Genomic DNA, 22,418 nt, shown 5'->3' with positions numbered 1-22,418 from the left:
TCTATATATTTGCATCCCTAATTTTGGTGAGGCCACTCTTCCCACTCACAAATCTGTGCTTGTAAATGACTAATTGTTGTTCTATCCACTTGAGTAGTTAAGCAACTAAATGACTGTATGTGCAAATTCAGGGGTTTGGAGACAAACACAACTGTGTTAGTGGTTGCATAACCCCAAGGTGAAAAGGGAAAATTAATAGGCAACCTGTGAAAATCATTACTAATGGTTTTCTTCTGAACTATCAAGAAATAAAATTACGTACTTGGTCTTTGGAACATGATAGATGGGGTAGACTATCAGACAAGGAACATAGCAATCTTCTGAGTAGCTGATGCCTTGTTATTTGAATCAGTAGAATCGGTATCAACAACAACAACAAAAATAAAACCAAACCATGAGATCCTGAATATTTTGAGGCCATTCCAATTTCAGTTTCAGTGGGTCTAGGGAGTTTGAAATTTTGTGTGGCTGAAATTGTTACGAGATCACCCAAAATTCATCATCCTCCTTCCATAATGGAACTGTTGCTGGGAGGTGGATTGAGGCCCAAAGAAAGATGAATCTTTGTGATCCCACAAAGATTCCTATGTTCCTGCAACCCTAGAACCACTTGCCTCTGCCTGCCCCCTCCTCCCTGATGGAATGCCACAGGAGAGGGATACCAGGATGCAGACAGAGTAGAAACAAAGAAACATTTCCACTTCTCATTTTTGTATGAGGCTGTACCCTTTACATGGCTGGACTCTTTTGGGAGTACTGGAAGAAAAGGGTAGGGTCATTTAGGAGCTCCAGGGCCCTTGGAGATAGGCATGTTGGGTGGGTATGTGGGATGGGATGTGGGAACTACAGGTAGAAAGGAAAGCTTGTGATGGAGCCAAAGTGATACAAATGCCCAGGGGCTCCAACTAGCTAATCCCCAGGCACCTCCAGCAGGGCACTCTTATCTCTCTTGCTCAGCATGATGGTTAGGCTCCTGAGAAGAAGTAATTTAAAAAAATAAAAGTGAATTTTGTCATAAGAAAAAAATGAAATCATGCTCCAGTAGGTTGAAAAATAATCTGTCGGGCTTCCCTGGTGGCGCAGTTGTTGAGAGTCCGCCTGCCGATGCAGGGGACACGGGTTTCTGCCCCAGTCCGGGAGGATCCCACATGCCGCAGAGTGGCTGGGCCCGTGAGCCATGGCCGCTGAGCCTGCGTGTCCAGAGCCTGTGCTCCGCAGCGGGAGAGGCCACAGCAGTGAGGGGCCCGCATACCACCAAAAAAAAAAAGAAAAGGTGGATGGTGACTAGGCCTGGGCTTAGATCCTCACTGCACAGGGTATTATATCACATTACCCCCACCAGCAACACTCCCAAATGACACCATCAGCTCCAATTCCAAAATATTTTGGTGGGCAAAACTAGTCTTATTATTCCAAAACTAGTCTTAATTTCTTCTTTGTTTTATTAAAAAATTAAAATAAATGTGTGAAAATTGGGAGATTGGAGTATTGTGTGAGTTGAAGCCTTGGCAACAGTGTGTAAAATCTATATCTGGGAATAGTTGAAACCAAGAGTTAGACTGTGCATTGCTTAGTATTACAGGCTTCAGTGTATTAAAGGAATATAAAATAAGTAGGTAACTTTTGCTTCTTCCTTTCACCTGAAACGTAGTTAGTAAAGAGTAAAGTCTATGTGGTTCATACCAAAAAATACATCGGTTTGAAAATATAGCAGGAAAAGATTTATTTTTTTAAAGAAGCCAAATCTTGGTGTTAACAAAGCACAAGCATTGTGATTCAAACTTTATAATTTGTTGAAAGTGCTTTCACATTGGTATTACTATTATTTCTAGTCTATTTTCCCAGAAGAGCAAAGTGAAGTTCAAGATGAGAGAACTGGCAGAACAGGAGGCCATAAAAGTGATGGAATGCCCAGAAGGCATATAAGAAACTAAATATTGATCTTTGTTCTTTCAGCGAGGACTCTCAAGTTTCTAAGGATGTCATTACAGCTATGGTGGCGTTGGTTAATCTGATCTGCTATTCAGCTGTGGTCTTGCTCAGCACTGAAAGAACACTTTGTTCATGAGCTTCAGCTGACAACCAGAGAGTTCTCTAAAGCAAGGGTTATAGAGAGAACATTCCTTTCCATGTGTTATGTAAGATATTCAAGGTATGTAGGACTCCGAGGCAATGAATAAAACTTGTTTTAAAAAATGACACAACTAGCTAGTGGGAAGCAGCCGCATAGCAGAGGGAGATCAGCTCGGTGCTTTGTGACCACCTAGAGGGGTGGGAAAGGGCGGGTGGGAGGGAGGCTGAAGAGGGAGGGAATATGGGGATATATGTATATGTATAGCTGATTCACTTTGTTATACAGCAGAAACACACCATTGTAAAGCAATTATACTCCAATTAAGATGTTAAAAAAAATGACACAACTTATACATTCAAATTACTTTTTATCCTTCAAAGAGTCATATTGGAAGACACATACTTATCCTAGCAAAGCACTGCTCAAAGCATTTTGGAATTTTTTGTTTTAGTGTTGCCTTTAGAGCCAGGGTTAGGGTTTGTGAACCGCTTAGGACTAAATACTTAGCATGTCACCTCAATTTTTAGCCATGACATGGAAGGTTGATTACTTGTTTTGCTTCTCCATAGACTTAACTCTAAATAACTTGGGATATTTTTTAAAAAAACAAATCTATTCATTTACCCATTGATTCATTTAATCAGTAAATATCCATTCAGTGTCCTGTGTGCCAGGCTACATGTTAAAAGTTGAGGATTCAGCGATGTACAAGACAGAAATAGTCCCTGCTCTGTTGAAGCTGACATAATAGGGAAGACAGACCACATCCATCCCCACAGCAACATGCTAACAAACAAATTTTAAAAATACTTGCCACTTGGGATAAGTGGTATAAAGGAAACAAGGGGCTGAGCTAGAGAAATAACAAGAAGAAAACAGTTTGTTAGATGGGAAAGGTGACATTTAAGCACAAATTCAGCCTCTAAAGATGTCTACTTGCCACCATTGGGAGTATTCAGATGAATACATTTTAATTTTGGAGAACAATTTTGAAGCCTGAGTAGGGGCACAGCCTACTTTCCCCACAGCAAATTTTCTTTCTGTAGGATATGAAAGTGTGACCCTAATCAAAGAAGTGGCTTCAAATGTGATACCTCAGTTACCATAAATAATCTGATAGCAAATAAGTTGTATCTCACTTGGCAGCCCTGACCAACTGATAACAGCCCTTTCTTTTTTTTCTTTTGGATTAAACAAACATACACACAATTTTCTCCCCAGACGGTAGAGCTGTCTGACATCTCGACTGTCCCATTTGCAAGGCCCCAGGATCTTTAATCCTTCATCTACTGAGGCTCTCAGAGCCACCTGGGAGATGTCCTGGAGGTCCCCAATACTACAGAGGTAGTAGCACTTCATGCTATGTCCAGTACTTGCAGGACAGCATCAGCACCCTGTTTAGGTTCTCAAACACCTTCTCTAGGATGATGCCAATGGTCTTGAGAGAGATTCTGAGTCTGTGCCCTGGCTTCATGGGAAACCATGCTGAGAACCATTAATGATGTCTGCTAAGGGCTTGGAATGGGGTCACATAATGTCATTAATTGGGCATTATGTCATTAATGGGCACATTAATGCCCATTATTGGAGATGTTAAGTTTGATCACTTCGGTTAAGCTGGTGTCTGACAGATTTCTCCATTGTACAGGCACCCTTCTTCCTAAAGAGTATTAAGAAATACTCTGTGGGGTAACATTCTGAGATTATGTCAATTTCCTGTTCTCCAACAATATTTCACTAAATGACTTATTTCACTAAGTCATTCACCAAATGACTTGCCCAAGTTCATAGCTAATAAGTCACAGAACTGTGACAGGAGTTCTATTTCTCCAACTCCCAGCCCTGACAACTTCCACTCCACTGTGCTGGTTCCATTCATTAGCATGTGAACATTTCAGGTAGGATATGAAGAAGTCAGGGTTTCTAAAGACTCTAAGATAATCTAGGTGCTATTTAGACCTTCATAGACCTTCATTAAATGCATTGAAAAATAAAAGTTTCATTAGAAACTCCTATTTTGTGGGAAATAATTAAGATTTCCCTCAATGTGGCTAAGGAAGCAATAAATGGTAACACTGCTAGATAGATGAATTGTTGCTATTGCTATTCAAAAGGAACAGACAGATATTGTGGCCAATTCTCCTGCCCCCAAATATTCTTAAGCAGGTTTGGATCCTGTTTCCTCTGCCCTTCTTCACTTGGAATTTTTGTTTTTTGGCTGTGCTGCTCAGCTTGCGGGATCTTAGATCCCTGACCAGGGATCAAACCCGGCCCCGGCAGTGAAAGCACAGAGACCTAACCACTGCACTGCCAGGGAATTCCCTGCCCTTCTGCACTCTGAATACCAGTATAGATTTGTTGGATAAAAGACTCTGTGCTGAGTGTGAGTACCAGGATCTTTCCTTAAAATCATTAACTGTAACTATAAATCAGATGGATTTATGTTCATTTCATTTCTTAAACCACACTGTGGTGGTTTTTATATGAATTGAGTTCCTATTGTTGAGTCTTTCTAAACATCAGAAGCTGTCCCAAAGACTTCCTGTGGCAGTATAGTCCATGGGGTAATTGTATTAGGATAATAGGGTTGAAACATTTCATAATTTAATGAGTTCGTAGATTTCTTATTCCCAGAATTAAAAAAGAACCTCTATGAATGTCAAATTCCATAATTATCTGACAGAACAGAATTTGGCTCTATTTAACCAACTGGCATACTCTCCATAGATAACATGGCTTGATTAATATAAAGAGCCCATTTCCCACACCCCTCCACTCAGGCATCAGAAATTCATTAAATATAAAACCTTACATAATTCTGTAAAGAAGCTCACTTCTCTGCAGTTTTTCTAGCTTCTAAATTAGATATTAAAGAAGAAATATCATTCTTTAGGTGCAGGCTTTCAGCTTTCCCTGAAATGGAGTGGCTGGTTATGGTCCAGCATACAAACTGGCTTGGGTTTGATGGAATTTAGTTAATAATAATAATAATAATAAAATACAAAGTCCCCTTGGTGTTAACAAGCAAATTCTGGGGAGAGAGATGAGAATAGGATGTGGATCGAGTCTATAAGTGGCCTAGGCCTCGAAGATTCCTTCTGGAACTAGGTACACACATTTGGGTTTCTTTGGATTAGAAACATAAAAGCATAATGTGTGCCTTTAATTAAATTTTTTTTCCAGTAGAACTCTTGCCAAATGGCCAAAGAAACATAGAGCTGGATAGAAACAATAGCTGACATTTATGTTCTAGGTATTTTACATGAATATTGTTTAACCCTCACAAACAACCCTTTAAGAAGGTACAATTATTATTTTCCTTCTTTGAAAGATGAAGAAACCGGAGCCCAAAAAGTTTAGGCAACATCCCGTAGGATAATCTGGCTTGCAAACACAAACAAACAGTAAGACTGCAGAGTCTGAGATCCTGAGGTCCCGAAGATAGGCCCTATCGCCTCCCAAACTCTGCTGCCTCTCCATGGAGGGGTAGGGAGACTTACAGTGCTTTTCACAGGAAGACTGCTAAGTGCTTCTCTTGAATATTATGATTATTTTCCACAGCAATCCTTTCATGCAGCTTATAAGCCAAGAACTGGGGGTCCATCAAGTGGAAAGTGACTTGTGTAAGACATTCCCTGTGTTCCTGGGACATCCTGGCAGAAGGCGAAGAGGCTCTTACCATTACTCCTGGGAATTCACCAATGGCTAGTACTCCTCCCAGCTCCTCATTGTGAAAGACAAACAGCATCTGTCCTAGTTGGAGTGTACTCATTTGATACTTGTTCTGTATTTCTCCCTAGTGGCCAACATTCCTGGCAGAGAAAAGGAAACCAGGATAGTAACCATTGTAGAGTATGAAATTGCTTCTTATCTGAATCCATACTCTAAACCTCCTTCAGTGCTTTCATAAATCATCCCACACTGATAGAATTATTTTTTATGACTCATAGGTATATTTTACTTTTCCAGTTTTATCCTCTTTACTTTCAAGGAGAAGATTGGATGATGGAGAAGAGAGATTCACCTGCAGAGCTATGTTGGATTTTATTTAACCCTGACACATAGACTGTGGACTAAAAAAAAGAAATATGCCCAGCTTAGTGTTATGTATAAAAATACTTTTTAAAGTTTTACAGAATATAATCCAATGACAAAAGTCATTCACTTAACAAGAATTTATTGAGTTCTTTCTAGGTATAAAGCACTGCAATAGGTGCTGAAGTACAAAAATAAACCTACCTCATCCCTGCCCTCAAGATGCTTATACTCTTGGGTGTAATATTGTGTGACCATTTGTCTGGGCCTGCCTGAGGCAGTCTTGGTTTACACCTGTTTCCCCAATGTAATTATAAACAATACTCTCTTTCACTCTCAAAAGTGTCCCAGCTTAGATGACAAATTGCATATACCCTAGCAAGACTATTTCCCACTAGATGATGTTTTTAAAATACTTGTAATTCTTGGATATACTATAAATAAAAAGTACAAACCGCAAAGCTGCAAAAAGTATACTGACACACTGTCTTCATTTTGGAATCACTATTCCTGTCTCTATATGTCAGTTGAAGTAAGTTCATTGCGAAAGTGTGGCATTTGGTCTTACATTATTCTTTAAAATGCAACTACTGTTCAATCTCTATTGAGAGGATGAAATATATTGGCTAGAAAACTTAAGAAGATGAGAGAATCCTGCCATAAATGGAGATAATAATAGGTATCATACACTCAACCCCAGTTTTATAGGAGCCAAAGGTAAATAGGACACAGGAGCCCTTGGGGGCCAGGGAAGTGTCAGGTGGAGCAGAAAAAGCAACGATTGGAGGCATTTGGGGTCACGAGCCTCTGATCTCAGAGTTCAAGGTGGCGTCTTTCCCTCTCTTGGACTCTTTGGTCTCTCTCCCATTCCTATACGTACTGAACTCATTAGTTTTTAAAGTCACCTGCGATGTGCTTTTGTGAAAGGTTGGTGTCTGCAGAACTTCTAATTACACATTACTTTGTGTACTGTTGTCTGAATATGTATATGTACGTATTTTGATATTGAAGACAAGCTATTTTTAGTTTCCTTTTGGGTATGTTTGGAGAAACTCTTAACTGTGGCTATGCTGCTATGGAAACAGTATCCATGTATACTGACATGTTTACAATTGTTTAAAACACTATAAACTTTCTAGGGCAAAGGCAAACAGCTTACTTCCATCAAAGTTGCTCCCTGGTTTCCTTTTTTATTAGTTTATTTATTACTCTCAGACCCATGTTGGAATCTGTTTCATCTGTGCCTGCATTAAAGAGTTGTTTTTTGCTGACGCGCATCATTTAATTGATTTCACATTCTTAACTACAGTAGCCCTGAGAACAGATGAAAAGTTTACCCTGAAATCAGGAATATTCTTTGGCCTTGCTAGAAAGTGAGAATTAAATACCTCCTAGGCTCCCAAATGAAAAAAATGGAATAATACCTCTTGAGGGTATGTTGACTATCTAGAATTTTCAAGTGTAGGATAATCATTTCAATGGAACTACTGTAATTATTATTTCTGTGTACAGAATGAATTTAAAGACTAGGCTAATTGCTTCAAAACATGCAAACCCAAAAAGGAGTTTTCTGGCTTATTCCAAGCATGGAGAAAAGTAGGTGGCTAAGAATCTTTACAATTTCTGGAAAAAGAATCTTAACAAAGCCACATGAATTGAAGTGAATAAGAACCATGTTTGTTTGAAAGTACCAGGAAAGTGATTTTTGGCAGGGTAGTTTTCCAGGAGCCAAAAAGTATTTTAAAGTGGAACCGGTAATTGTGAATCATACAATGGTGTGTCCTGACTACATAAAAGGGCACATACTCTAGCGGAGCATAATATTTTAAAGGATTTTAAACACAGAGTACTTACTCCTTAAAAAACTTCTCTTTTCCAAAATTTTGTATCTGTTTGGGGTAAGTATACAGTAAAGAAAGTTTCAGCTGTCATGAAGTCTACTTTCCTCTCTCTTCTACTAAAATCTCATTTTTGTCATCTTCCTGAAACGGTCATTTAAAATCACAGATCAAGGGGCTTCCCTGGTGGTGCAGCGGTTAAGAATCTACCTGCCAATGCAGGGGACACAGGTTTGAACCCTGGTCTGGGAAGATCCCACATGCCGCGGAGCAACTAAGCCCGTGTGCCACAACTACTGAAGTCCGCGCACCTAGAGCTCGTGCTCTGCAACAAGAGAAGCCACTGCAATGAGAAGCCTATGCACCACAACGATGAGTAGCCCCCGCTCGCTGCAACTAGAGAAAGCCCGCGCGCAGCAACAAAGACCCAATGCACCCAAAAATAAATAATAAATTAAGTAATTAAAAAAAAGATCACAGATCAAAAAAAAACACCCAATGGAGTATAGTTGATTAACAGCTATACTCCAGTATAAAATAAAAATTAAAACAAAAAACAAACACCCAGTGGAAGTCCTGCGGGAAGGGGCATGCTTAGTGGTGAGCTGGGACGTGGGCCTCAAGTGCACGTAGAGATCAGTGAGCCATAAGCCGACAGTCCCCGTCCCCCTCCCTCCCAGGCCCCTTTCCAACAGTGTTTATATACTTTCTCTTCTCCCACTCATCAGCGGACATTCCATTCTAAGCCCTTCAAAGGGACAAGGTTTCTATGATTCTGTTTTTCTTCTTTGTGGGAAGGATTCCTCCCCGACAGGAGCTTAGCAGCAGCTAAGAGACGTGACCCCAAGGCCACATTCAAATTAGAACTCAGTAAAACCCCAGCGTTTGTTGCTTCCTGGCTCTAAAGGAAACTCATGACAACGGTGGCTGGATATTCTACCGTAGGTATGGAGAGTTTACAGGGGGGCCTCACGGGACGGGAATCTGGGAAGAGTGGGTGTCAAGTGGCTCTGACAACTGGGTCCCTTTAGGGTTGCCCTCAGGATCAGGATGAAAAGGTGGAAGCAGGGTAGCAGCAGCAGTTGGGCTTAACACAGAGCACTCCCCAGACAGCCACTAATTGGCTTACTCCTTTCAGACATCTCTTAAGCAGCAGATTTCCGTTTCTGTTCTGTTGCCTCTGAGGGGATTTCCCAAATTAACCTCCTCTAAGCTTTCTTGAGGGGCTGTTTTTGAGGGCTGGTGGGGAATTTCCCTCTTCTGACCAAACTGTTGCTGGGAGAGATTTATTGCTGATCTTCGTCTGGGGATTTTCTCACAGGCCTTTGCTACTTCCTGTTTCCCAGGAGTTTCTGCTCTCTGGGAACTGAAGAGCCATCGGGAGAAGGGGACAAACAGGCTTTAGGAAAAAGGAAAGCGGGCATGTTTGATACAATGTTACTCTTCTCTCCTCTTCCGGTTCTTTGCCATAGTGATACTGGATTTGAAGATCAGGCCCAGGGACCTTACTGAGGGTTCAACTGGATTACACTAAACATTCCACAGGAACTTGGGTTGGGCAGTGAAATCACAAATCACATGAATGACTGGTTTATTAGAGTAGCTTTCCTTTGTTGGGGATGGATGGAAACTCTTGTTAAAAGAAAGCATTAAAGAATCATCAGTCCTTTTACTTAATGGTAATACCCTACCACTTCTTGAGTGCTTTCTGCGTGTCATGCATGGTGCTGGGTGTTGCATACATTTCTCATTTGATCCTGGCAACAACCCAGAGAAGTAGGCTTTATTAAGGCCCATTTAACAGATGAGCAAACCAAGGCTCTGAGATGTTAGGTAATTTAGCCACATTTTCCTGGCTGGTATTAGGAGAGCTCGAATTTTGTGGAACCCCAAAGCCTATATTCATTCAGCTATAAATGTGTCAACTTGAGATTTGTTTCATAGATCTTTGAGGTGCTATTACCAGCAGAGTAGTAGAAAGGATCCTGTATAGAAGCAGCCCCCCAAAACCAGGAGTGAAAATATTTTACGGGCAGTACCGACAGTTGTTAGCTTAGCTCTGTATACCTGCCAGGCCCTTTTGCTGTATATTCACCATCTTCACATCACCTGGAAAGTGATGCTGCTGACCTGGGAGTAGGAATCAATATATAAAAGAAGCTCCAATTGCACCAATTAATTAGTTGTTTCTCTTAGAGAACCCTCTACCTAACCGCTGCTTTTCACCTTGCTATTTTCTGTCCTAGCTTTGTACATTTTATCAAGGTCCTTAGAAATAATTCCCCTGAGGACAGGTCCCAGAATATCTCTGACCCTGCTCTGGCCCAGGGAAAATAACATTCTTGATTGCTCTGAAGCTAGATTACTGTCTCTGTGTGCACCGGTATGTGTGTGTTTCTTTTATGAGTTTCTCAGTGGGATAGATTATTAGCCACAGTTGACATTTGCGAAGTTCTCCATATACTTTCAGTTCCACCAGAGGAGTTATGAGTGAGGGTGAGGGTTTGGAGGGCAGTACCAGGACTGATATGGCAGATCCTGGAAGGTCCCAAGGGTCGGCTTGGACACCCCTTTCCCACTGCACACTTTGCTGCAGCATCTCCTCTCCAGGGTCTGCCTAGGAGGGCTCCTGACCATATCCTCTTCATCCAAATAGTGAACTCTGATAGCTACCAACTGTTGAGAATTTACTAGTTGCCAAGTGATTTACCTGCCTTAACGGACCTGACCTTCACCCATGAAGGTAGACAGAATGATTCTCATTTATTTTACCAGTGAGGAAACCAAGGCCCCGGCAGGTTAATGATTGACCCAAAGCCACCTAGTAAGTAATCTGAGAGACTGGGACTCAGATACTGGTCTGTCTGATTCCTAGTTATGGCTTTGTTGTGGGAGAGGAGAGTAAACCTTATTTATGTGTTTATTTTTTATTTATATTGAGATATTATATTCGTTTCAGGTGTACAACATAATTCAATATTTTTATATATTATGAAATGATCACCAAAATAAGTCCAGTTACCATCTCTTACCATGCAAAGTTGTTACAATATTATTGACTATATTCCCTATGTGTACATTACATCCTTGTGACTTATTTATTAAATAGATGAGTTTGTACCTCTTAATCCCCTTCACCTATTTTGTCCATTCCTCCACTCTCCTCCCCTCTGGCAACCACCAGTTTGTTCTCTGTACCTATAAGTCTGTTTCTGTTTTAATTTGCTTGTTTGTTTTGTTTTTTAGATTTCATATGTGTATATATATATCTCACATCGTTTTTTATCTGTCCATCTATTGATGGACACGTACATTGCTTCCATATCTTGGCTACTGTAAACAGTGCTTCAGTGAACATAAGGGCATGAGTTCTTTTTGAATTAATTTTCTTCAGATAAATACCCAGAAGTGAAATTGCTGGATGTTATGTAGTTCTATTTTTAGGTTTTTAAGGAACCTCCATACTGTTTTGCATAGTGGCTGCACCAGTTTACATTTTCACCAAAAAACGCACGAGGGCTCCCGTTTTACCACAACCTCACCAACACTTACTGCTTCCTGTCTTTTTGATAACAGCCATCCTGACAGGTGTGAGGTGGTATCTCGCTGTGGTTTTGATTTGCATTTCCCTGATGATCAGCGATGTTGAGCACTTTTTCATGTTCTTGTTGGCCATCTGTCTTATTTGGAAAAACGTCTATTCAGATCTTCTGCCTAATTTTTAGTCATGTTGTTGGTTTTTTGACATTAATTTCTTCACTTATGGTTTGATGGATTCCTTTATTGTTATGTTTGGATTCCCTTCTTTTTGTGTGTGTGTATCCACTGTAGGTTTTTTGTTTGTGATTACCATGAGGTTCATACATATCAACCCGTATCTATAGCTGTCTATTTTAAGCTGATAGTCACTCAAGTTTGAAGGCGTTCTAAAAGCACTACGTTTTTATTCCCGTTTCCATGTTTTATGTTTTTGATGTCATATTTTACATCTTTTTATTTTGTGTGTCCCTTAACTACCTATGTAGCTATAGTTGATTGTACTATTTTTGTCTTTTAACTGTCACACTAGCTTTTTAGTGGCTGATCCACTGCCTTTACTATTTATTTGCCTTTATGAGTGAGATTTTCCTTCATATATTTTCTTATTTCTAGTTGTGGTCTTTTCTGCTTAAAGAAGACCCTTTAACATTTCTTGTAAGGCTGTCTAGGTGTGATGAACCCCTTTAGTTTTTACTTATCTGGGAAACTCTATCTTTCCTTCAATTCTGAATCATAACCTTGCCAAACAGAGTATTCTAGGTTGTAAGTTTCTTCCTTTTAGCACTTTAGATATATCCGGCCTCTCCCTTCTGGCCTGTAAAGTTTCTGCTGAAAAGTCAGCTGACAATCTTATGGGGTTTCCCTTGTATGTGATTAGTTGCTTTTTTTCTTGCTGCCTTTAAGACTCTCTTTTTATCTTTACCTTTTCCATTTTCATTTTAATGTCTTGGTGTGCATCTCTTTCAGTTCATCTTGTTTGGAGCTCTCTGTACTTCCTGTACTTGGATGTCTGTTTCCTTCTCCAGTTTAGGGAAGTTTTCAGCCATGATTTCTTCAAGTAAGTCTTCTATCCCATTCTCTCTTTCTTCTCCTTCTGGGATCCCTATAATGCAAATGTTATGATGCTTAATGTTGTCCCAGAGGTTCCTTAAATCCTCCTCAATTTAAAAAATTCTTTTTTCTTTTTGCTGTTCTGGTTGGGTGATTTCCATTATTCTATCTTCCAGATCACTTATTCGTTCTTCTGTATTATCTAATCTGCTGTAGGTTCCCTCTAGCATATTTTTTATTTCAGTTATTGTACTATTCAGCTCTGATTTGTTGTTTCTTATATTTTCTAAGTCTTTGTTGAAGTTCTCCCTAAGTTCCTCCATTCTTCTCCTGAACTCGGTGAGCATCTTTATGATTGTTTCTTTGAAAGCTTTATCAGGTAAATTACTTATCTTCATTTCATTAGGGTTTTTCTTCTAGGGTTTTATTTTGTTCTTTCATTTGGAACATATTCCTCTGTCTCCTCATTTTGTTTTATGTATATCTATATCTATCTACCTACCTACTTACATTCTTTTTCAGATTCTTTTCCATTATAGGTTATTACAAGATATTGAATATAGTTCTCCATACTATACAGTAGGTCCTTGTTGTTTATTTTACATATAGTAGTGTGTATCTGTTAATCCCAAACTCCTAATTTATCCCTCCCCCACTTTTCCCGTTGGTAAACGTTAAGTTTATTTCTATGTCTGTTAGTCTGTTTTGTAAATTAGTTCATTTGTATCATTATTTTTAGATTCCACATATAAGTGATATCATATATTTGTCTTTCTCTGTCTGACTTACTTCACCTAATATGATAATCTCTAGGTCCATCCATGTTGCTGCAAATAGAATTATTTCATTCTTTTTTTCATGGCTGAGTAGTATTCTATTGTGTGTGTGTATATATATATATATATATATATATATATATATATATATATATACCCCATCTTCTTTATCCATTCATCTATTGATGGACATTTAAGTTGCTTCCATATCTTGGCTATTGTAAATAGTGTCACTCTGAACATTGGAGTGCATGTATCTTTTCGAATTAGAGTTTTCATCTTTTCCAGACATATGCCTAGGAGTGGGATTGCTGGATCTTACGCATCAAGGGTCTTTTATAGCAGAAATTATTTTATAATCTCTGAAATGACCTTATACCAAGAGTAATATTAATAGTTTGTTAAATAACTCCATAGTAAATAACCATGTTTAGGACACGTTTGCCTGCTTGAAAGAAAACAGGGCATTAATTTGGAAATTATTAATTTTTCATATTAATACATGAATAAACATTTCAGAAAAATGAGGGCCATAGTTCCATTTCTTTGTACTCTTTTAAGCAAAATTTTTTAACCAGTTATCTATATTTGCTGCCTCTAATGTCTCTCTTCTTATCACCTCTTAAAACTTGCTCCAAACATGTGTCTCCCATGAATGCTTCATTGAAACTGCTCTTTTCAGAGATGCCAATGACTGTACTTTTATAGGTCCATCTGTCATTTCTCAGGCCTCAGCGTAGGTGTGTGTCAGTAGCATTTGACATAGCTGGTTTCTCCCTCTACTCTGGAACAGTTTCTTCACTTTGCTTCCAGGACACACCCTCTCTTGGGTTTCCTCCTCCTCACTGGGCATTCCTTCTCAGTCTCCTTTGCTGGTCCCTCCTCTCCTCCCTGACCTTATAATCCTGGAGAGCTGCAGGGTCTTCTTCTTAGGCCTCTTCTCTTCCTTACTCCCTCCCTTGGTGATCTCACCCAGTTTCATGGCCTTAAATATCATCTACATGCTGCCAAAAGTGTATCTCCAGCCCAGACTCCTCTTCTGAACTCCAGGCCTTTATGCAACTGCCGACTTGACATCTCAGACTTAACAGGTCCAGACTCAAACTCCCATTCTTCCTTTTAAAGCCTGCCCCATCCACAGTCTACACCTCCCCAGTGGATGGCGACTCTATCCTTAATTAGTTCTGAACAAAAACCTTACAGTCATCCCTGACTCTTCTTTTGTCTTTTTTCTCACATCCAAGTCTTGCTGGCTCCTCCTTCAAAATATATATGGAATCCAACCACTTTTCACCACCTCCACCTCTCCTAGCCTGGTCTGAGCCACTGTCATCTCTCTCTTGGATAACTGCCATCACTTCTTAACAAGTCGCCCTGCTTCTAACCCTTGCCCCTTGCTTCTACTACAGGCTAGTCTCAAGAATTCAGTCAGAGAGATACTTCAAAAATAAAGTCAGATCATGCTACTCTTCTGCTCAGAAACCTCGCAATGGTGTCCTATTTCACTCAGAGTAAAACAAGTCCCCTCAAAGGCTTATGCAACCCAGATGACCTGCTTCCTCATCACCTTTCTGGCCTCAACTGCTGCTAACTTCACCTTCACTCATTCCCCTCCAGCCATGCTGGTCTTCTTGTTGTTCCTCAAACACCTCAGACCTTTGGCCTGGAAAGCTTTACCCAGATGGCCACATGGCCCGCCCCCTCACCTTCTTCACATGTTCCCTAGGTTTTCACCTTCTCAATGGGGCCACCCTGCCACCTATTTCAACTGAACTTTCCTTCCCTCTTCACATCTAGCACTCTTGAACTCTTACCCTGGTTTACTATTTCCATTTTCCATAACATTTATGCCTTCTAATGTCTATTGAAATCACTTACTGTATTTATGGTTTATTTTCTGCTTCCCACCTATAATGTAGTCTCCATTAGGACAGGGATCTGTTTATTTTGTTCACTGATGTATTCTAAGCACCAGATCAGTGTTAGCTGCCTGGTAGGACATCAGTAAATATTTTTAAATGAATGAAAATTCAAATCTTCAGAGACAGAAATTACAGGTATGAGAAAAGTCTGTAAAGACCCTATCCATGTTGGTTCAGTGATTTTAAAAGGGATTTTTGTCTCTTACTTCTTAATGACAGAACTGAGCATATAACTTCACAAACGCACAAATTAAAAGCACCCACAACAGTCTGTTGACTTCAACTGTTGCTTTTGAAGAACTTGATAAAATATCTTGTCTTTCTATCCCTTCTTTTTTGGTAAGCCTCCTTTTAAATACTCAAATAACCTGGGTGTTACTGCTGGGAAGACATCAGAAAGCATTTAGGTGAAGGATAGAATTTATCAGGGCTCATGGTCAAAACAGCTCCTCAATATTTATTCTATATTGTCTTTGAACGATAATATTCATAGTTCCCATCTGGACAGGCCTCATAGTGTTCATGGTACTGTGAAGGGCCTTAAAATTCATGTGATCTGTTTTCTCAGATGAAAGTGGGAAGGATTCTGACAGCAAGTTGGTTTGTGGGTAAAAGCAATGACACCATTGGTCGAGGTCTGATGGCCACCATAGCTGTTACATGTTTATATTAATACTTCCCTTTTTGAGACATTTCAAGAAGTACTTTTCTCAGTAGTATGAGGCAGACTACATGTACTAATGACAAAATTTCTGAGGTTGCTCTTGAGTGTTTCCTGGTAAACCTAACCACGACATGGTGGGTACTTCATAAATGACAACATGGTGGGTACAGAGGTTAAAATAGGGTCATTCATCTCACAGTCTTTCTCAATGGAAGGCCCAAAATAATATATGCTATTTTATTCTCTAGTTTTCACCCATGCTCTTTTCCCCACTCCAGGGAAGGTTTAAGTGGATTTGCTATAACTGTGCTATGCATATGATAGACAGAATCTGTTACTATGATTAAATAATTGATTTATATTTTAAAAAAGCAATTGTCTGTTATTTATAATGGCAGTCCTATTACTTAAAGTAACTTTGTTTGGATAGATCAAAATTCATCACTCAATTTTTAACACTAGGGCTTGAAATTACTGTTTTTTTTTAAACAAAAGCATTAGAAGAATATACGACAGTTATAGGAATATGATAACATTATAGGAAGTTTGGACAATTAAAAAAACTACCTGTAATTCCATCTAACCATTATGATCATTTGTGAGCCAATAAACTAATCAGTCTGATGTTGGTTGTACTTAAGTTTTAAATCCTCTGCAAACCCACTTATTAATTCATTCTTTTGGCAATAATTTTTCAAGCATCTGTCTGTACCAGGCCCTGTGCTACACTATGGGTATTTTGTTGGTTCACAGGGAGAGGCCAAAGTCTCAACACTTTGCAAACATCAGCCATTCTGTGACTTCCTCTTTTGCCCAGAGATCTAGAAGCAGCACAGGGGGGATGCCAGTCCAATGGTGACATGGTCACTCTTCTGCTTTGCTTGAAGATAAGGGCACTAATTCCTTTGCTTCTCCACCCTTCATCTGCTGATTACCTGGGCCTAGACTGGCCTTAAATCTCTGAGACAGACTGAACCCTAATAAATGGGTTGCTGATCCTAAAATAAAATTGCGAATCAGGTTTGGTGTTTGATGTAAAAGCCTGAGAGACACAGGTTTGTTGCTAATTTAGATTACAAATGTCATCAAAAATAGAAACCAAAAAGGTTAGGTAATTTCTAAATTAAACACTCTTTCTTAGAATAATTACCATGTTACAGCATCTGTGTACTTTGGTAGAATTTGAATAACACTTTATTGTTCAGAATAATGTTCTATTCTTGTTACCAAATAATACTTGAGTACATGCTCTTGTACTCCCTGACTGCAGGAAGGGTGTTGCCCTGAATGCTGGTACACCCTCTGCAGTGAAGCTTGGTTTTGATGGAACTTTTCAGGTACTAAAAGAATCCCTTTTTCTATTCCCCATTCATTCACAAGCAAGAGACATAGGCTTTGTTCATTTGTTTTCTAAATCTAAGTGAACTGAGTCAGGCTTGTACAGTCACCACTAAGGACAGACCATGGCAGCATGGAAAATATGATTTGAATCTCCTTTCCATGGAAACTGGCTATGAAAAGGGTAGGTCCATCAATCATAATTTGAAAGGCAAGTTACAAATCTTCTGATGAAGCCGTCTCAAGCTGTCATCACAGCAAGTAGAACTGAGAACCCGTTTTTCAGCTGAGGAAATACACCTGGTCATTTTGGATATTTCCATCTTGATAGCTTAGCCAGTGGGAGAAGCTTCCTGGGCTTAAATAATAGCGTTTCAGCATTTCATGTTTCTAAGTTTGAGTCTGAATTTAAGGAATGCTAATCTGTAACAACAGTTACAGAATTCCACAGAATTTTGTCTAAAATGACATGAACTGGTTGTCATAGTCTGGGAGATAGTTCTTCACTAGGACACAGCTTTGCCTTTAGTCAAAGGTCATACATGCACAAGCAAACAATGGCTGTGTTTTGTATATTTTTCTGTTACTTTAATGCATTTAAATTTCAATTATGGGTGTACAAGACACGAGTTGTATTATTAAACACTCCTTTATGCTTCTTAATGAGGACTATTTTTTTTTCTTCGAGTTGAAAACAAACCTTTTTAGCTTAAAAGCCTGTGTATTCTAAAAATGAATAATCACTATACAGAGACCATGATCACTATGCTATTTGTCCCTTAATATGTGCTCTCCTCTCTTCCACAGTAATAGAACCCCTGATTCTTTAGCTGAGCATGTAGCTGTTCAGAGGGAAAAAAAGGCTATTTCCCAGTTTCCTTTGCAAAGGACTGAGTGGAAGTTTTATATGGCGACTTCTGGAACTTTCCTTAAGTGACAGTTGGTATGTACCTCTTGCCCCTTCTTTGTCCCGTCCTCCATCCTGCTGCTACAATTGTGGACACGCTAGCAGGAGCTCTCACTGACATCTTGGCTCATGAAGACAAGGGCAACACGGCAGATGAGTGGGCAGAAATGTCATACCAGCTTGCCTACCTTTGCAGCTTTATATGAAACAAAGATAAACTATCCTGTTTAAATGACTGCTCTTTTGGGTCTATGTTTTTCAAAATGAAAACTAATCCTCATGTACACAATCACCTATAATGGAAAATAATGTACTGTTTAATCTCACATGAAGAAATAAACATACTGTAGCAGACACCTATTGGCTCGTCTGCCTGACACCATTTTCCAGAACTGACCCTCTCTCTGCCACCATCTACTTAGTTATAGTGAGAGTTTCCAAGCTCTAGAACATGACCTCACCTTTTTTTTTTTTTTTTTTTTTTTTTGTGGTACGCGGCCTCTCACTGTTGTAGCCTCTCCCTTTGCGGAGCACAGGCTCTGGACGCGCAGGCTCAGTGGCCATGGCTCACGGGCCCAGCCGCTCTGCGGCATGTGGGATCTTCCCGGACCGGGGCACGAACCCGCGTCCCCTGCATCGGCAGGCGGACTCTCAATCACTGCGCCACCAGGGAAGCCCCATGACCTCACCTTTGACTGAAGGATAAGCCCCTGACCCAGCCTGGGCCAATCAAAAGCTTTCCCCAGGAACTTGAAAATAAAAAGGAAAAAAAGAGATTAGTCTCTTTGGAGTATAAGACTATAGTAGTAAACACATGAGCTACTGGCAGCTTTGTTTTCCAGCAGGTGTTGGGAGAAGTAGAAGAAAACAGGCTACAGTGGGAAAGAACAATGAATCAGAGTCAAAGAGAGAAGCAGAGGGACTTCCCTGGTGGCTCAGTGGTTAAGAATCCACCTGCCAGTGCAGGGGACATGGGTTCGAGCCCTGGTCCAGGAAGATCCCACATGCCTCGGAGCAACCAAGCCCCGTGCACCACAACTACTGAGCCTGTGCTTTAGAGCCTCCGAGCCACAACTACTGAGCCCACGTGCCTCAACTACTGAGCCTGCACGCCTAGAGCCTGTGCTCCGCAACAAGAGAAGCCACTGCAATGAGAAGCCAGCGCACCACAACAAAGAGTAGCCCCCGCTCGCCGCAAGTAGAGAAAGCCCCGTGTGCAGCAACGAACACCCAATGCAGCCAAAAAATTAATTAAAAGAGAGAGAAGCAGAGATTTAGGGATGGAGGCAGAGAAGATTCCTAGGTTCCCCAAAGTCCTCTCAGGCCTGGTTGTCTCAGCACTGCTACTTGCTTACTTAATATCCACTCTCCACTTTCTCCTTTCTAAGCAATGCTGATGTTCTGAAGCCCCCTCTCCCCCCATCCTTAGAGGGGGTTATAGATCGGCTGAAAAAAATATGTGCCTGACAATCCCCTGGCAACTCTATTGATCCAGTGATGGGCATGCCTCTTATATTGGCCCAATCTGATTGAAAAGTTATATTCCATTTCTAGGGGGGCAATTTACTCTGTTTCCTGCTGGAGATGAACAAGGAAGCACATAGTCCTGATTGCCATTGTCAGCTCTCTTGCCTCTATGAAGGCGACCATCCTGGGATGAGGGCAACACGAAGATGGCAGCAAGAAGAATTCTAAAAAGTGTGAGCCTTTGATAGCATTTTTAAAATTATTTATTTATTTATTTATTATTTGGGGCTGTGTCTGGTCTTAGTTGCTGGCACATGGGATCTTTCGTTGCGGCGTGGGCTCTTTGTTGCGGCACGTGGGCTTCTCTCTAGTTGTGGTGCACAGGTTTTCTCTCTCTAGCTGTGGCACGCGGGCTCCAGGGTGCATAGGCTCTGCGGTTTGTGGCACTCGGGCTCTAGTTGAGGCGCCGGAGCTCTGTAGTTGTGGCGCATGGGTTTAGTTGCCCTGTGGCATGTGGGATCTTAGTTCCCCAACCAGGGATCAAACCCACCTCCCCTGCATTGGAAGGCGGATTCTTTACCACTGGACCACCGGGGAAGCCCCTGATGGCATTTTTGAGCCCACCCTGGACTGAATCAAATATATTTAGATAATAAATGACCTATTATAGAAGTCAGGGGTCATCAAAGGTTTTCTTAAAGGGCCAAACAGTAAAAAGTTTAAGATTTGCAGGCTATAAAGTCTTTGTCCTGACGAATCTACTCTGCCATTGTAGCTCTAAATGAGCCTTAGGAAATACATATATGAATGGCTCTGAATGTGTTCCAGTAAAACACCTGGTGACCAACCTGCAGGCCGTCATTTGCCAACCCTGTTATAAGCCAGCTTGAGTCAGTTTTCTGTTACTTGTTGCCCAAACTACCATATATGATACACAGGTCCTAGTTCATTTCTGAGGGCCAGCTACATCTTGCCCTTGGAGTCTATGAGAATCTCCAGTGTCCAGAGCAGATGGCCAAAATATTTAACAAAGGGTACAGCATAAACACCAACCAACCACAAACATGTACAACGGTCATCTTGGGGTGAACTGGCTAAATATTTCTTTGCTATTATTTCTCTATGAAGGCCTCTTTGTTACTGAAACCAGCCAGGGTTTATTTCTGTTATTTATAAACAAAAGCATCTTCACCGTTCTTTTTAGATTTTCATTTTGGGTACTCCTTTAATGATTTTACTCTTTTTTTTTTTTTTGGTTAAAATGCTGATCAGTTTTATATTATTTCTTCTTTTTGAATCTTCCTTTCTTAAGTTCAGTATTCCAGTGACAAGATTGTAATACAGATTCTTTTAAAAACTGGCAGATGACAACGTTCCCTGATAATGAGCTCTTTTTTGAATTCCTGCAGGCCTTATGATCAATAACACACAGTCTAGCACTTGACACAGGGGGTGTGACTATAAAGTATCAAAAAAGATTTTAGCACACATAACCACTGCTCAGACACCCAATGTAGTTTGTTAAACGCAGTTGCAACTATAAGTTATATTCCAGCAATGCCGCCATTTCTCAAAGCATCTTTGGAATTCATCCAATCTCCCCACTTTATTTTAATATCTGATGTTGATGGAGATCTATCGCACTGTCATCAGGTCTGGCTTTGAATGAATTCCTGCCATTTTCAAAAAAGTAGATCCATCTTAAATATTTGCAATCATAGAGTATTTTCTTTTTCCCTTTCCTCTCTCACATAATTATTAGGCACCAAGCTATGCCGAATATGCACCTTTAACTCTTCTAGGTGCTCGTGAGATAAAGTCCCTATTATCAGTGTGTTCATAGTTTAAAAGGAGAGAAAATAAATAAATTACTATGTAACCCAAATTTGTCCAGGCTTCACCAGTCCATGAGTACAAATATGGTCCTAAGTCAAATAACCCGAATTTCACAAGCTTTGCCCCACTTACATATGTGGGAACATAGCCTCCTGCCAGGCTTTTGACATGGGTTCCCACACTAACCACTTATGTGTTTCCATTTCAGGTCTCCTCTCTGCTGCTTTCAAGCCTCAAAGATGTCAGGTGCCTGGGTTTTTTTGTTTTTGTTTTTGACTTTCAAAACTTTTCTTTAATGGTGAAGGAAAATGATACTATGTTACACTAGTTTAAAGCTTTTAACTTCGTTTTCAAAAAAATTCTAGAAAACCACCTAACAGGGGGTAAATCTCTGTAGTAGGTAGCCTGACTGGCAGCCAGCGTCTGTAAAACAGTTCAGAGTAGAGAATTCTTATTGTTTTCCAGACTGCCCTGCTTCAAAAAGGAAGAGGCAAGTTTAACCCAGTAAGCAAATGCAGAGCTAAAAGACAGGAGGAAAATGGGCCAAGAGAATGGCTGAGACATATTTTCTTTTCAATCGCAGACAGTTGCCCTCCTTTCTGGGGACAGATTTTAAAAGAACATAAATTTCTGCAGATGGTGCTTCCTGGTCATCACAGCAGCACTGAGCTCCAGGAAGGCAGGGGCTTTGTCCATTTTCTTCAGTATTGTATTCTTCGGGTCCACAACAGTGCCAGACACTTACTAGCAGCTCAAGACATACATGAACATAAAATGAATGAATGAAGCCGAAAAAGAGTTAGTCCTTCATTCCACATTTCACTGCTACCCGCTGTCTTCCACACAGAAATGGGAAGAATGCCCTGCCCTTCACTGGGTGCTACGTTTTGTTTTCTGGGTCCTAATGCCCTTTCTCTTTCTAAGTCCTTGGTGATCACAGCCTTTTTCAAATTCTCTCTCAGCTCCTTTCT

At 40.3% G+C, this 22,418-nt stretch overlaps 1 long non-coding RNA gene across 1 annotated transcript; it reads left to right on the top strand.

Annotated features, from left to right (window-relative positions):
• Nucleotides 1–8,861: 8,861 nt before the first annotated feature.
• Nucleotides 8,862–21,944, top strand: LOC307196346. The gene is made up of 3 exons (XR_013831112.1): nucleotides 8,862–8,892; nucleotides 18,045–18,180; nucleotides 21,656–21,944. It is a non-coding gene; the product is annotated as an uncharacterized lncRNA (long non-coding RNA).
• The last annotated feature ends 474 nt before the right edge of the window (nucleotides 21,945–22,418 follow it).

Source organism: Stenella coeruleoalba (assembly GCF_951394435.1).
Source record: "Stenella coeruleoalba genome assembly, chromosome: 13".
NCBI lineage: Eukaryota > Metazoa > Chordata > Mammalia > Artiodactyla > Delphinidae > Stenella > Stenella coeruleoalba.
The sequence above is the reverse complement of the archived record's forward strand: the minus strand, read 5'-3'. Positions and strand labels throughout refer to the sequence as shown.